This window comes from Heterocephalus glaber, unplaced genomic scaffold (genome assembly GCF_053883595.1).
Source record: "Heterocephalus glaber isolate CG9 unplaced genomic scaffold, H.glaber_assembly_v1.0 deba00001481, whole genome shotgun sequence".
Lineage (NCBI taxonomy): Eukaryota > Metazoa > Chordata > Mammalia > Rodentia > Bathyergidae > Heterocephalus > Heterocephalus glaber.
The window spans coordinates 10,735,777-10,750,852 of NW_028258317.1; the positions used below are offsets into that span (position 1 = coordinate 10,735,777).

At 35.8% G+C, this 15,076-nt stretch overlaps 1 long non-coding RNA gene and 2 pseudogenes across 2 annotated transcripts in view; 2 read left to right on the forward strand and 1 right to left on the reverse strand.

The window, feature by feature from the left end:
• Nucleotides 1–15,076, reverse strand: part of LOC147825810 (uncharacterized) — a 364,844-nt gene that overhangs the window by 276,244 nt on the left and 73,524 nt on the right. For both annotated transcript variants that reach the window (XR_015440151.1, XR_015440150.1), the window contains exon 3: nucleotides 6,107–6,161. This is a non-coding gene — a long non-coding RNA (uncharacterized LOC147825810). The remainder of the gene's footprint in view (nucleotides 1–6,106; nucleotides 6,162–15,076) is intronic.
• LOC101710054 (SNRPN upstream reading frame protein pseudogene) lies at nucleotides 12,275–12,737 on the forward strand (annotated as a pseudogene).
• Nucleotides 12,648–13,369, forward strand: LOC106007799 (small nuclear ribonucleoprotein-associated protein B' pseudogene; annotated as a pseudogene).

Here is a 15,076-nt window from a genome sequence, read left to right on the forward strand (position 1 = left end):
CAACAATATACTTCACAGAACTAGAGAAAACAACCCAAAAGTTCATTTGGAACCAGAAGAGACCTAGAATAGCAAAAGCAATTTTAGACAACAGAGACATGGCTGGGGGTATCACAATCCCCAACTTGAAACTATACTACAGAGCTACTGTGATAAAAACAGCATGGTACTGGCAAAGAAACAGACCCAAGGATCAGTGGACTAGATTAGAAGATGCAGAAACAACTTCAGACATACACAGCCACCTCATATTTGACAAAGAAGCCAACCACCCTCATTGGAGCAAAGATAACCTATTTAATAAATGGTGTTGGAAAAACTGGATTTCAACCTGCCAAAGATTAAAACTAGAACCATGCCTATCACCATGCACTAAACTAAGATTAAAGTGGATTAAAGATCTAAATATTAATACAGAAACACTAACCTTGCTGGAAGATAAGTTAGGTAGAACTTTTGAAGATATTGGCATAGGAAAAGACTTTATGAACAAAACCTCAGTAGCATGGGATCAACAACTAGAAGCTTATCTTATTAAAAAGCTTCTGCACTGCAAGAGAAGCTACCAACAGAGCTAACAAACAACCTACAATGTGGGAAAAAATTTTTACCAGCTCTTCCTCAGACAAAAGTCTACTATCTAGAATATATAAAGAATTGAAAAAAAAATCAGACCCCCGAAATTCAAAGACCCAATTCAAAAATGGGCATCTGAAATGAACAGACATTTCTCAGACAAAGACGTAAAAGCAGCAAATAAATACATGCAAAAATGTTCAACATCACTGGTCATTCAAGAGATGCAGATGAAAACAACACTGAGATTCCACCTCACCCCACAAAGAACAGCTGCTATCAAGAAATCAACCAATAACAAATGCTGGCGAGGGTGCAGGGAGAAAGGAACCCTTCTCCATTGTTGGTGGGAGTGCAGACTGGTGCAACCACTGTGGAAATCAGTATGGAGATACCTCAAAGAACTAGGGCTAGAGGTCTCATTTGACCCAGCTATTCCCCTGCTGGGGATCTTCCTCAAAGAATTAAAGGAGTCATACCACAGCAATATATGTACACCTATGTTTATAGAGGCACAGTTTGTAATAGCTAAAGCTTGGAAACAGCCCAAGTGCCCATCAACTGGAAACTGGATAAAGAAATTGTGGGGTTTTTTATAAAATGCAGTACTATTCAGCCAAAAAGAATGAGAAACTAGAGACATTTATAGCTAAATGGATGCATATTGAGGCCATACTCATAAGTGAAATAAATAGGACACACATGTGTAAGTATCTAATAGTTTCTCTAGTGTGAGAAAGTGAAAGTGTAAATAAGGATGAAAATGATTAAAATGAATAATTGATAATGTGAAATAAGAAAAGGTCAAAGGTGTAGGGGTGGTGGGAAGGGAAGGGGAAAGGAAAGAAGGGAAAGGAAAAATTATGAGAAAAGAAAAAATGGAAATGAAATCTATGTAAATGGGGAAGGGTGGAGGGGGTGAAGAGCACACAGGTAATGGGGAAAAAAATAAGAACTAAGATACATCATATACAGGTTCAAGAACCCAATGATAAATGCAAATGTATTGTATACCTAAAATGTACCAGTAAAAGAATTAAAAAAATAAAAAGTAGGTCATCTAATCCTGGGTATGAAGTGCAGAGAGACCTGAAGGATAAAGAAAAGTTGAAAGACGAAGTACAGAGTGAAAGTGGAAAGAAGAGAGAGCATAAGTTATTTTACTAATTTTTTGTGTTAGTGAAATCCACACCTAAATTAACATTCCCAGGTCCAATATGCCAGTTTCCAAAAGTTGGAACTGGTGTATATACTGTATCACTTGCAGTGTTTTATGGCTCCTTGGAAAACTCTGACAGTTCTCTAAATAATGCTTTGTGAACCAGCAGAAATTTCAAGTAAATATGATGGATTGTGGGTAGAGTGTGTTTAAGAGCCTCTTTTTCCTCTGGGGAAGAAGCTGTTTTCAAGGACTGCTGCAGAGATCCTACTTGTTAGATAACAGCCCCCATGGTTACCAAGGATGGGAAAAGTATATATGAAGAAAATATTTATCTGCTCCTCAGTAAATGTTTGAACTCAGCTGGGTCTGACAGCAAAAGCCCAAGGACAAAGATAAATTTTATGATGTGAGCTTTTCCCATCAGAGCTGACAACTAACTAAGTTTTCTTGGGCTCAAATCTCAGTCTGCTACCATGGTCAGCATTTGAAGTATGTAACTTAGAAAAGGACAGCTTTGCAGAGTTAGAAAACCTTACTATCTTTTCTCCAAGGAAATCTGAATGTTATAAAGGAAACTGTGTGAGTCTCCTGAGACCCAATGCTTCTGTCCAACTCTAACTGATCTCAGCTACCACAAAAACCACATTGTTAATATATTACTTCAGCTCCCTTCAACACTGTTTAAATTTTAAGTAGAAAAGGCATACTTATTATTATAAAGAATTACCATCATGCCTCCCTAACTTTAAATATTTACATACATTCAGTTCCATCCTGAAGGGGAAAATTCTAACATCACTCTTACAAATTATAGCAAAAATTTGTTCCAAAGCTAATTTGTATTAAACACAAGTTATTAATTGCTAAAAAAGTAACCTAACTGTTACTTCTAGGAATACACAACATTTGTAAATTCTGTTACAATAAAAAAAATATAACTTTTACCCTAAAATCAGGAATAAAATGAGGAGGTCTCCTTTTACCACATCTATGAATGTCATACAAAAGTTTCTAACTGAAGAAAAACTATGTTTATCCAAAGAAAGCATGATTGTTTATGTAGAAAATCCTAATATAACTATGGAAGGAAGGAAGAGAGGGAAAGAGACAGAGAGAGAAGGAGGGAGGGAATGAGGAAGGGAGAGATGTAGCAGGGAGAAGGAGAGAGGAAAGATGGGAAGGAGGAAAGGATGGAAGGAAGAAAATAGATGGATGTCATATAGTATCTACACCAGCTCAAGGAAGGAAAGGAGAGAGAAAAGAAAGGGCTACTGCTAAGTGAATTTATCAAGATCAATATTCAAAAAGCAACTGCATTTTATAAGGTATTAACTAACAATTAGAAATGGTAATTTTTAAAAATGCTATGACTACTATAGCAGGGGAAAGTATAAAATCTCTTAGGGATAAATATGATAAAATATATGCAAGGTTTATATAGTGAAACCTAAAAAACATTGCTAAAAGAAACTTTTTAAAGGTAGAGAAAGCTACCTTATGGATCACAAGATTCACTATTATTAAGGTGTTAACTCTCCCAAATTGATGTGTAGATTAAACACAATCAAAATTCCAGGAGATGTTTTGGTAGAATTCGAGGAGCCAATTGTATAATTCATACAGAAAGTGCAGATGGTCTGGAATAGTCACAGCTGTTAAAGAACAGTTAGAGGACTATGATTATCATACTTTAAGACTTATTACAAAGTTACAACAATAAAGTCAGTATGATATGAGCATTCAGATAAACAAGTAGGTGAAACAGAATAGAGTCCAGTCATAAACACACATATATGGTCAACTGATTTTTTATATAGATGCAAAGGTAATCCAATGAATAAAGCATAGACTTTTCAACAAATGGTATTGAAACAATTGGAAATCCATGTTTAAAAAAATGAACTTCAATCTATAACTCATACCACAATTAACAATGGACTTAAATGTAAAATCTAAAGCAATAAAATTTGTACTAGAAAATCCTTGGGTTATGAGAAAATAATTTTAAGGCAAGACCATAAGTATAATGCATATAAGAAAAAAGGTTGATTAGTTTTCCTTCTTCAAAATTAAGGCTCTCACTCTTTAAAAGATACTGTTAAGAGAACAAAAAGACCAGCCATAGACAGGGAGAAAATATTTGCAAATCACATACTCATAAAGGACTTGTCTCTAGAATATGCAAAGAAATCTCAAAACTTAATGATAAAAAATAATAATAAATGAGAGTAGAATAGACACACTAAAGAAGATAGATGGCAAATAAACACATGGAAAAAACGTTTGACATCAGTAGTCAGGAAAATGCACATTAAAACAGGAATGAGATAAGTAGTACATACCTTTTAGAATGACTAAACTTTAAAAGAATGACTATATAGAGTTTTAGCAAATATGTGGAAAAAATGTAACTTTGAAAATACTGCTGGAAGGAGTGTAAATGATACAACCATTCTGAAAAATTTTTTGGCAATTCTTTTAAAAATTAAACATATATTTACCATATGACCCTGCCACTCTATTCCTAGATATCTATCCCCGCAAAAGAAAGTATATAACCACACAAAGACATTTAAGCAATTCTCATTTATATTTACTGCAATTTTATTTGTAAAGATGACAAATAGTCCAAATTTTTCATAAACAAATGGGATAAACAAATTATGATTTATCTATATAAAGATATACTACTTAGCAATTAAAAATGAGCTATTGATATGTTTTAAATCAAAATAATTATGCTAGCTAATAAAAATAAGCCAAACAAAAAAGCGTACATGTAGGAATTGATTTGCATGAAATTCTAAAATATTCAAACCATTTTACAATGACAAAATTTAGCAATTACCTCTCAATAGTGGGATGAAGGAGGTTATAGAGTCAAGTTTGGGAAATGACACATTGTTCATTAGGTGGACTATTGCAATCCATGTATCATTTATGTGTGTATACCAAAGCATCAAGATGTACACTTAAAATATGCATAGTTTATTATAAATTATACCTCACAAAAGCTGTAACAGAAAAATATACATACATTTATATGTCAAAATGTATTCAGGGGTTATTTTAGGGTGGTAAAATTAAGATTAGTCTTAATTTTATTCTACATGCTTCACTTCACAACTTTTTTTTCCATTAAGTTCATTGGTACATTTTAGGTATAAAATACAGTTACATTCACCATTGGGATCTTGTACCTTTGCGTGATGTATCTTCATTCTTATTTTTTCCCCAGTCCCCTGCCCTCTCTTCACTCCCTCTACCCTTCGCTATTTACAAAGACTTTATTTCCATTTTTTTCCTTTTCTCATATTTTTCCCTTCTTTCTTTTCCCCTACACCTCTCACTTCCCCTACTCCTTTAGACCTTTTCTTCCTATTACACAATATCAAATATACATTTTTTTAATTACTATATCAAGATTTAGAGGACATTACCACAGATTTTACAGAATTTAAAAGGATATAGAAAGAATATTACAAAAATCTTTTCTGAAATAAATTTGACAACTTCTAAGAAGTACCTTGGAAGAAAAATTAATGAAACTGACTCTGGAAGAAATATAAAATTTGAATAGCACCTATTAAAGAAAATGTATTCCTAGCTTGAAAACCTACCTATATGACAACAGCAGGCTCATATACATTTTAACTGATAAATTATATCAAACATTTAAAGCAGAAAAAAGAAGGAATACTTCTCCCTTCATTTTAGGAAATCAACATTGTGCTAATACTAAAACTGGATAAAGATAATAGAAAAGTATGAACATAAATAAAAAATTTGCTTAACAAAGCAAACTATTAGAAGTCAGATCTGGCAGTATGTAGAAAGTGGTTTTGTTATAGGGATGGCAGTGTTGGTTCAGCATTGGAAGATCCACCCCCAAAAGTCATCATTTTAACAGAGGAAAGGAAAAAGCCATATGATCCTGTCATTAGTTGGAGAAAAAGCATTGGACTAACTTCTACAGCTGTTCATGGTAAAAAGCTATCAGGAGACTAGAAGTAGAAGAGAACCTTCTCAACAGATTAAAGACATGTACTCCATACTTCCAGCGAGAACGCCTTATATGAATGGAGAAGATACAATGCCTTCTCCTTAAGGTAGGGAACAAGGGCAGATATGGTTACTCTTTGTCCATTAAACTTTGAAACCTAGGCCCCACCAAAATTGTCTGGCAATAAAATGACACAATTAGGATGGGATTGGCAAGGTAGCAGCAAAATCTTTATATGTAGATGAAATGATCATCTACAGAGAAAAATACTAAGAAATCTCTACAAGCCCCAGAACTTGTATTTGAATTTAGCAAGATTAGAAAACACAAGGTATATATAAAAATTCAGATCTATATATACTTACTATAAATGAAGAATTGGATATTGAAATTTAAAAGTTATGTAGGAGCAGAAAGGACCTGGAAAGGAAAAAGAAAAAAAAACAGTGTTGGAAGACATTTATTACCTAATTTTAAGACTTCTTCTAAAGCTACAGTAATGAAGGCAGTGTTGGTGTAAGGAAAGACATATAGATCATTTGAATAAACCAGAGAATCTAGAAATAGAACCACATATATATAGTCCACTGAGTTTTGAAAGATTATTTAACATTAGCATTTTTTAGAACTTAATCTCAACTAAAGAGCAGAGGAAAAGGTAGCATTTTCAACAAATGGTATGAGAACACCTGGTATCTGTATGTAAAAAATTAACCTCAACTCTTTATTTCCATACATAAAAATAACTTGAAAGGATCTATGAACCTAAATATGAAAGACTAAAACTATAATACTTTAAGAGGAAATTATAAGGCAAAATGTTCATGAATTTAGGATAGGCAATAATATCCTAGGATACAAACAACATGATGTATAAAAGAAAAAATTGATAAATGAGATTCCATCAAAATTTAGAATTTTAAAAGACATCAAGAAAATGAAAAGTAGTCCTTAACCAGTACATATTTATAACACATATAACCTATGACCCGAATATATAAAGAACTCTTACAGCTCATTAGTAGATAACCCAATTAAAAAGTAGACACAAGAAGATGATAAATATCCAGTACAGCACAAGGAAAGGTGTGCAACATTAGAATCAGAAAAATACTAATCAGCACAATAACAAAACTGTATTATACATTCATTAGGGAGATTAACTTAAAGGTTTTAAAAGAACAAATGTCAGCTTAGGTGTGAACCAGTTGGAACTAATACTGCTAATGTGAATGTAAAATGATAAAACCATTTTGGAAAACAATATAGAAATTTCTTATATCACTGTTAAGAGCCAATAGTTCTGTTCTTCAGTTTCTACTTAAAAGAAATGAAAACACATGTTCACAATAGATTTGTACATACAGGTTGACTGTCCGTTATCGGAAATTCTTGGGACCAGAAGTGTTTCAGATTTGGGGTTGAAATCCACTTGATCTGCAAAGAGGATAGCTACTCCTGCTTTTTTGGGAGATTCCTGTCACATGGAGTATTGTTCTCTACCCTTGAACTTTCAGTCTATGAGTTTCTTTTTGAATTCAGTGTGTTTCTTGTATGCAGCATATTGTTGGATCTTGCTTCTTAACCAATTCTGCCAGTCTATTTCTTTTGATTGGTGAATTGGGACCATTAACATTGATAGTTATAACTGATACATATTGACTTATCATTGTCATCTTTTTGTTGGATTTTCCCCCTTTGCATTTAATTTCTTGTTGTGCCCAATGGATTCATTCTGCTGGGCTTCTTGGTATTGTGATCCTCATTGTCTTTTCCTAGGACATTCTCTAAAATTTTTTGGAGTGCTGATTTGGTATTCATGAAGTTCCTAAGGTACTCTTTGTCATGAAAGTATCTTATTTCTCCATCTATTTTGAAAGATAGTTTTGTAGGGTACATCAATCTGGGTTAGAGATTGTTTTCCTTTACATCACTCCAAGGTCTTCTTGCCTTGAGGGTTTGTGTTCAGAAGTCTGCAGTGATTTTGATGGACTTTCTTTGTATGTGATTTGTTTCTCTTCTCTAACTGCTTGTAGAATTTTGTTCTTCTGTTGGGTTTCTGGAATCTTAACAATTATATGTGTAGATTTTTTTGATCAAGGCTAGTTGGAGTCCTATATATCTCCCTTATCTCTATGTCAAGTTCTTTTCCCCTGCTTGGGAAGTTTACTGCCATCACTTCTGTGAACAGTTTTTTTATCATCTGCACTCTGTCCTGTTTCTTCATTGACTCTGATCAGTCTTAGGTTATTCTTCTTTGCATTATCTAGCAGCTGCTGGATTGATTTCTCATGGTCCCTTACTATTTTAAAGCAATTTTTCTTTTCCTGGTCACTAATTGCAATCTTATCTTCTATATCTGAAATTCTGTTCTCACTTTGGCTCATTCTGCTGCATAAACTTTCAAAGGAGTTTTTAATCTCCCGGAAATCTGTTTGTATCTGTTTTATGGATTCCATTTGTTTCCTATGTTGGGATTACATCATGTTCTTCAGCTCCTCTATTTTTTTTTTATCTGTGTCTGCTCTAGATTCATTAATCATGTCTTGCACGATGGGCACAATCTCTGCTGTTACCTGAGAAATTATTTCTGATTTCATTGTTTCCAGATCCTCTTTTGTTGCCAGTTCAGTGAGTCCAGGTGGTTGAGTATCAGATTGTTCTATCTCATTTCCCTTCGGGGTTGCCTTAGGTGATCTGGAAGCCTGACTTTGAGATTTGTTTACATTTCTTCTCATTTCAACAGATGCAGCCTGCTGTGCCTTTGTTGAGGCAACTTTTTGCTCACCCAGTGGTCTTTAATTCTCAGCAAGCCACAGAGTTGCCTTTTCTCTGCTGCTCACCAGTACACTAATTCCTGGGTTCAGAAAGGTGGCCTTCTGGTTCCCTGAGCTGACCTGTTTTCTGGGTGGGCTTCTGGCTGGGGCCTGTGCACACTTGGGATGATATCTAGGTGTGCCACTACCTAAGGCCCTTATGTAGCTGTTGTCTGGGAGGGTCTTTGGCTGGGGGCTGTGCACCCCAGTTCCTGTTGTGTGAGCAAGCTTCTGACTAGGGTCTCAGGCACTTACCGATGGTATTGGGGCAAACCTCTGCCTGTTGCTTATGTACCTGTGCAACTCTTTTCCAGGCCGGTCCTTGGCTTGGGCCTATGTGCCCCAGCCTCTTGGGTTGGGGCAGAGCCCTGGCTGGGATCTGCTTGCAGCCACACTGCTCCAACTAAGGTGGTCTGGTGTGGCTTTATTGCAGAGATTTTCTTCACTTTTCCAGTGGGCTTTAATTTTCATCAAGGGGCCTTGGAGAGGCCCTCCTTCTTCTTTTTTTTGTGTGTGTGTTAAATTCCTTTATTGGTACATTGTAGGTATACAACACAATTACATTTCTCATTGGGAATTGTACCTTTACATAATGCATCTTGGTTCTTATTTTTTCCCCATTCCTAGCACTCCCTTCATGCCCTCCACCCTTCCCTATTTACAAAGACTTTATTTCCATTTTTACCATTTCTCAGCATTTTTCCTTTCCCTTCTTTCCTTTCTCCTGCCCCTCCCACTACCCCTACCCCTTTCAACCTTTTCTTCCTATTTTACATTATCGATTATTCATTCTAATCATTGGTATATTTTAGGTATACAATATAATGACATTCATCATTGGAAATTTGCACCTTTACATAGTCTCTCTTGGTTCTTATTTTTCACCTTTGCCCAGTCTTCCTTACAACCCCTCCAGTCCTCCCTATTAACAAACATTTTGTTCCTATTTTTCCATTTTCTCATATTAATCCCATTCCCTTCTATCCTTTCCCCTAGCCCTCCCACTTCCTTCCCCTTTGCCGCTTTTCTTCCTATTTCACATTACCTATTATACATTTAGTCCTTATTTACACTTTCAGTTTCTCACACCAGAGAAACTATTCAGTATTTACACATGTGTGTCCTATTTATTTCACTTAAGAGTATCACCTCAATGTGCATCCAGTTAGCTATAAATGTCTCTGATTTCTCATTTTTTAGGGCTGAGTAGTACTCCATTTTAAGACTATGGCACTCTGAAAAGAGAGATTGAAGATGATATCAGAAAATGGACAGACATCCCCTGCTCCTGGGTAGGAAGGATTAATAGAGTGAAAATGGCCATACTTCCAAAACTGCTATATGGATTTAATGCAATTCCAATTGAGATCCCATCAGCATACTTCATAGACCTTGAGAAAACAATCCAAAAATTCATTTGGAACAAGAAGAGACCCAGAATAGCAAAAGCAATTCTAGGTAACAGAGACATGGCAGGGGGTATCACAATCCCCAACCTGCAACTATACTACAAAGCTACTGTGATAAAAACACAATGGTACTGGCAAAGAAACAGACCTGAGGATCAGTGGAACAGATTAGAAGATGCAGAAACAACTCCAGACATACTCAGTCATTTCCTCTTCGATAACGGAGCCAAACACCCTCACTGGAGGAAAGATAGCCTCTTTAATAAATGGTACTGGAAAAATTGGGCTTCAACTTGCCAAAGATTAAAACTAGACCTGTATCTCTCACCATGCACTAAACTAAAATCAAAATGGATTAAAGATATAAATATTAAAATAGAAACTCTGAACCAGTTGGGCCAGAGGTTAAGTAGAACCCTTGAAGACATCGGTGTAGGAAAAGATTTTATGAACAAAACCTCACTTGCCCGTGAACTAGCACAATCAATCAACAAATGGGATCTCCTCTTATTAAAAGCCTTCTGCACAGCAAGAGAAACCACCAGCAGTGTGAAGAGGCCCTCTTTCTGTCGTTCCCTTCTACTCTATTTTCTCAAGCTCAGAACAATGTCTTTTATGACCCCTGCAACTCTGCAGTGTGGATCCAAGTAATGTCTTGGCACAGCCGGGTGCTGACACCCATGCAGCTCACCTCCTCAGCCCTCTGGGGCAGTGGTACAGCCACTTCACAATTTTTATAGATAAACGTATTATACATAAAAGCAAACAAAAGGGATTAGGTATAGCTCAGTAGTACAGTATTTGCCTAGCATGTTTGATGCCCTGATTTTGATCCCCAGCATAGTTTTTTTTAAAGTAAAATCAGAAAAATTAACTTTCTTTTTTTTATTAAGTTTTTTATTGGCACATTTTAGGTTTACAATACAGTTACATTCATCATTGGGATCTTGTACCTTTACATGATGTATTTTGGTTCTTATTTTTTCCCCATTCCCTTGCCCTCCCTTCACCCCCTCCACCCTTGCCTATTTACGAAGACTTTGTTTCCATTTTTTTTTCTTTTCTAATTTTCTGATCTTTGTGTATCATTTTATTTTTATATTAATTATGCTTATCTCTACTCCTTCCTGAAACTTCACTAATGAGAATACAGGAATTAAAGGGTTAAAATTCCATAAGAACTAAAAGAACAGTGGAGAAAACAATAATAATTAAAATTACAGCTTTGTAATATAATTTTAAATCAGCAGTGTGATTATATAAATCTTTTTCTTCTTTTTTGGTACTGCTTTGGCTATTCAAGTTTCATACAAATTTGGTGGATTTTTTTCTATTTCTGTGTAGAATGTCATTGGAATTTTGATAGTGATTGCATTAAAATATATAATGCTTTGAGGTGTATGGACATTTTAACAGTACTAATTCTTCTAATCCATGAGCATGAGACATATTTACATTTGTTTGTGACTTCTTCAACAAGATATGTGACTTTTAAAGTACTTAATCAATCATGCCCCTTCAATTTCTTAGCTGATATATTTTCAAATATATGAGTGATTTCATTTTACTATCACTCTTAAGATTTAAGAGATTAATATTAATAGTTCCTTTTCTAAATTTGGCTAGATGTTCACTGGGAAACATGTCACAAGTTTAAAATATTAGCTCCACAATTTTCAGGTTATTAAAAATAGACAATTTCTATAAAAAAGGTTAGATTTAGGCAAATATTTTTCAAATTATTTCATAATAACAGCTGCCATTTACTGGGAAACTATTTTGTGCTGGGCACCATAGTAAATGCTTCATGTTGCTACCATTTATTTAATTTAACTCATGTTAATCCTATGAAGTACTATCCAGTTTTAAATATTTAATTGATAAGATTGAATGTAGTCAAACTGCACACATGATTTGATATACATATACATTTTAATGATTATCACAAATTCACATACATCACTATCCATTCTATACATTAGATATCCAGAACTTTTTCATTTTATAACTGAAACTGTTTTTTGAGTCATATTTTTATTAAGTTAATTAGCCTTGAAGCATTCAAATATTTCTGAAGATTCCAGCCTGAACATGCTAGCTAAATTCAATCCAGATAATGAAAAATTTGAAAAATGCTCTAAATTATTTTTATTTAACAATAAGTGTACATTCGAGTTACCCATAAACCACACAACTTCTCTAATATATTATACAAAGGATTACACTAATTGCAGTGCCTTAGCCTTGAGTTATTAAGCTTTGATTTAAGATGGCTGCTGTCTCGCAGTGAGGAGCAGGCAGCAGCAGGATGGAGTGAGCCAGGGATCGCTTACACCTGAGAAGAACCACTGAGCAGCAAGGGCCAGAGGTAGAAGTCCAAGTGAAACATAAAAGATGGCCTCCCTGAGCAACCGAGAGTGTCAGCTGTACCCAAGGCATTCTCAGCAGCAACAAGTTCCTGTGGTGGATTTCCAGGCAGAGGTGAGACAGGCGTTCTTAGCTGAGACACTGAGAGGGGGTTAAAGAGTATTGGAACATTAAGACTCAACCTGCTCTTTGCAAAACTTCTGAATACCTTGCATTGTCCCTAGGAGAACCCACATCATACCTTTATAGCTGTTCCCGGGTATCAAGGGTCCTGCTACTTTATCGCTGACACTGGATTTTGTGGAACAGCAGTCATGACTGTGGGCAAGAGCAGCAAGATGCTGCAGCAGATTTACTATCGAATGTGATGCATCCTGCAAGATGGACAGATCTTCATTGGTGCCTTTGAGGATTTTGACAAGCCTAGGAATTTGATCCTCTGGGATTGCGATGAGTTCAGGAAGATCAAACCAAAGAATGCAGAACAGCCAGAGCATGAAGAAAAGCGGGTTTTGGGTCTGGTCTTGCTGCATGGGAAGAACTTGGTATCCATGACTGTGAAAGGGCCACCCCCTAAAGATACTGGCATTGCTCAGATACCACTTGCTGGAGCTGTAGGAGGTCCCACAGTTGGGAGGGAAGGTAGCATAGTTGTACCAGCTGATATACCAATTCCCTAGGCTCCTGTTGGATTAGCAGACCCTGTTCAAGGAATTGGGGGTCCATCACAGCAGATAATGACTCCACCGGGAAGGGGTACTATGACAGGTGTGGTTGCTGATGCAACTGCCAGCATTGCTGGAGCTCCAACCCAGTAGCTACCAGGAAGGAGGTCTCCACCTTCTCCTGAAGGCAAAGCAACCCCACCTCCAGGCATTATGGCTCCTCCACCTGGTATGAGATCACCCATGGGCCCACCAATTCTGCTTCTTCCTGCTCAAAGGACACCAATAAGCATGCCCTCTCCATGAATGAGAACCCCTCCACCAGGAATTAGAGGTCCACCTCCCCAGGAATGTGTCCACCAAGACCCTAGAATACTGTTGATCCATCTCAGTTACTTTTTCCCCCACAGTGCATCTTGTCAAATTGTGTAGACTATCTGTGAGTTTTCTGTCCTTGCTTTCTGCATTAACAATATTTAATAATAAATGCATAGAGCAACTAAACAAAACTTGATTTAAAATGAAATACTTCCAAGTTACAAGTGCACCCAATCCAGCCTTTTACAATGCAAAGAATCTAGAATTAACTGGTTAGTCAGAGAGAAATGAAAGCAAAGTGCCATATAAATCATTCAAAATTTATACAACATAATCAATGAATATTTATACTTAGTGTAGTAGTTGGTCAGAAAGAGACCAAAAAACTAATAGTATGGCCCCATGTTCAAGATGCAGTAAGCACTGATCCTACTTGGAACTCTTGAGTCTGTTTAAGTTGTCTATACTTAGTGCTTCAGCATTCCTGTCTGGGAAACAGAGATAAAGATTACCTTCATCACAGTGAAATTAGAAGCTCAGTTTGGAAGAAGATGGGAAAGTTCTTTAAAAAAGGATACATTAACAGTCATTACATGTAGTCCTAATACTAATGTATTTAGGAATGTCCAATTAGCTATTAATACTATGCTCTAGAAAATCTACTTTTATTAATCAAAGGACAATTTTCAAAGAAAACAATTCCACCCCAAGTAATCTTTCTATGTCCCTCTGTCTTTCGAGATGTCAGGTCTCAGCTCTTTTCAATGTAAGCTTCTCCAGGGTAAGAACTTGCAGTCCTTACAGGCAGACGCCATTTAGAATTCTTAAAGATGAATGCCGTTTTCAAAATTTGATGCCAGTAGACCCACAAACCCACAAAAAAATAATTTTTTATATGTAAGAAGCAGAAAAAGAAGTTTCATACTTTGTTACTACCTGGCAATAATTTCTTTTTTCCACTCTCATGTTGCCATGACAACAAAGAGACTTATCTACCAGTTAATAAGTAGATGAAAAAATAGCATCAGGCAGCATTTATTTCATAGATTTATAGAGCCTAAATCCATGAATATGTTGGCAGCAGTGGATACTTTTTGCCAATGATTCTACTTCAATAAATCCCAAGAAGTTTCAGGATATTGGCATTTAAAAAGCAAAACATTTCCTACAATCTGAGTTGGGTGACTCGAAAAAACAAACTGGAAAAGAAGGTGTTTATCTTCAAGGTATACAATTATTGGTCAAGGATGGAAAGAACTCTCAATCCTTCTCAACCCCATTTTAAATTTTTTTGGGGGGGGGAGAGGTACCAGGGATCAAACTCTAGACCTTGCACTTGTGAGGCAGGTAGCAGAACCACTGAGCTAAATCCCCAGCCCTCCCTATTTAAAATTTTAACCTAAAGAAATTCATAAGAATATATTAAAACAGGCCATTGAAATCAAATTTCTTACAATTTTTAAAATTTTAATTCAAATATAACAATAGACAAATGCACTAAAATCATTAGGGCTCATAATTTAAAAGCTGTCCTAGACAAGCCAAGGTGGATTCAATTTGACTGCATAGCAAGTCCTACAAAACTGACTCAGTTGTACGAAAGGGTATTTTGTCCTAGAGAAGAAATCTTTTGGCTACTCTTTCAACTTCGTCCCAGCATAGGAAAGAATTCAAGGAAAAAGTTTAACATTCAATATCTGGGACCGTAATGCTTTTCTGTGTACCAGGGAAGACTTTGGATAAGTATTTGACTAATTTTG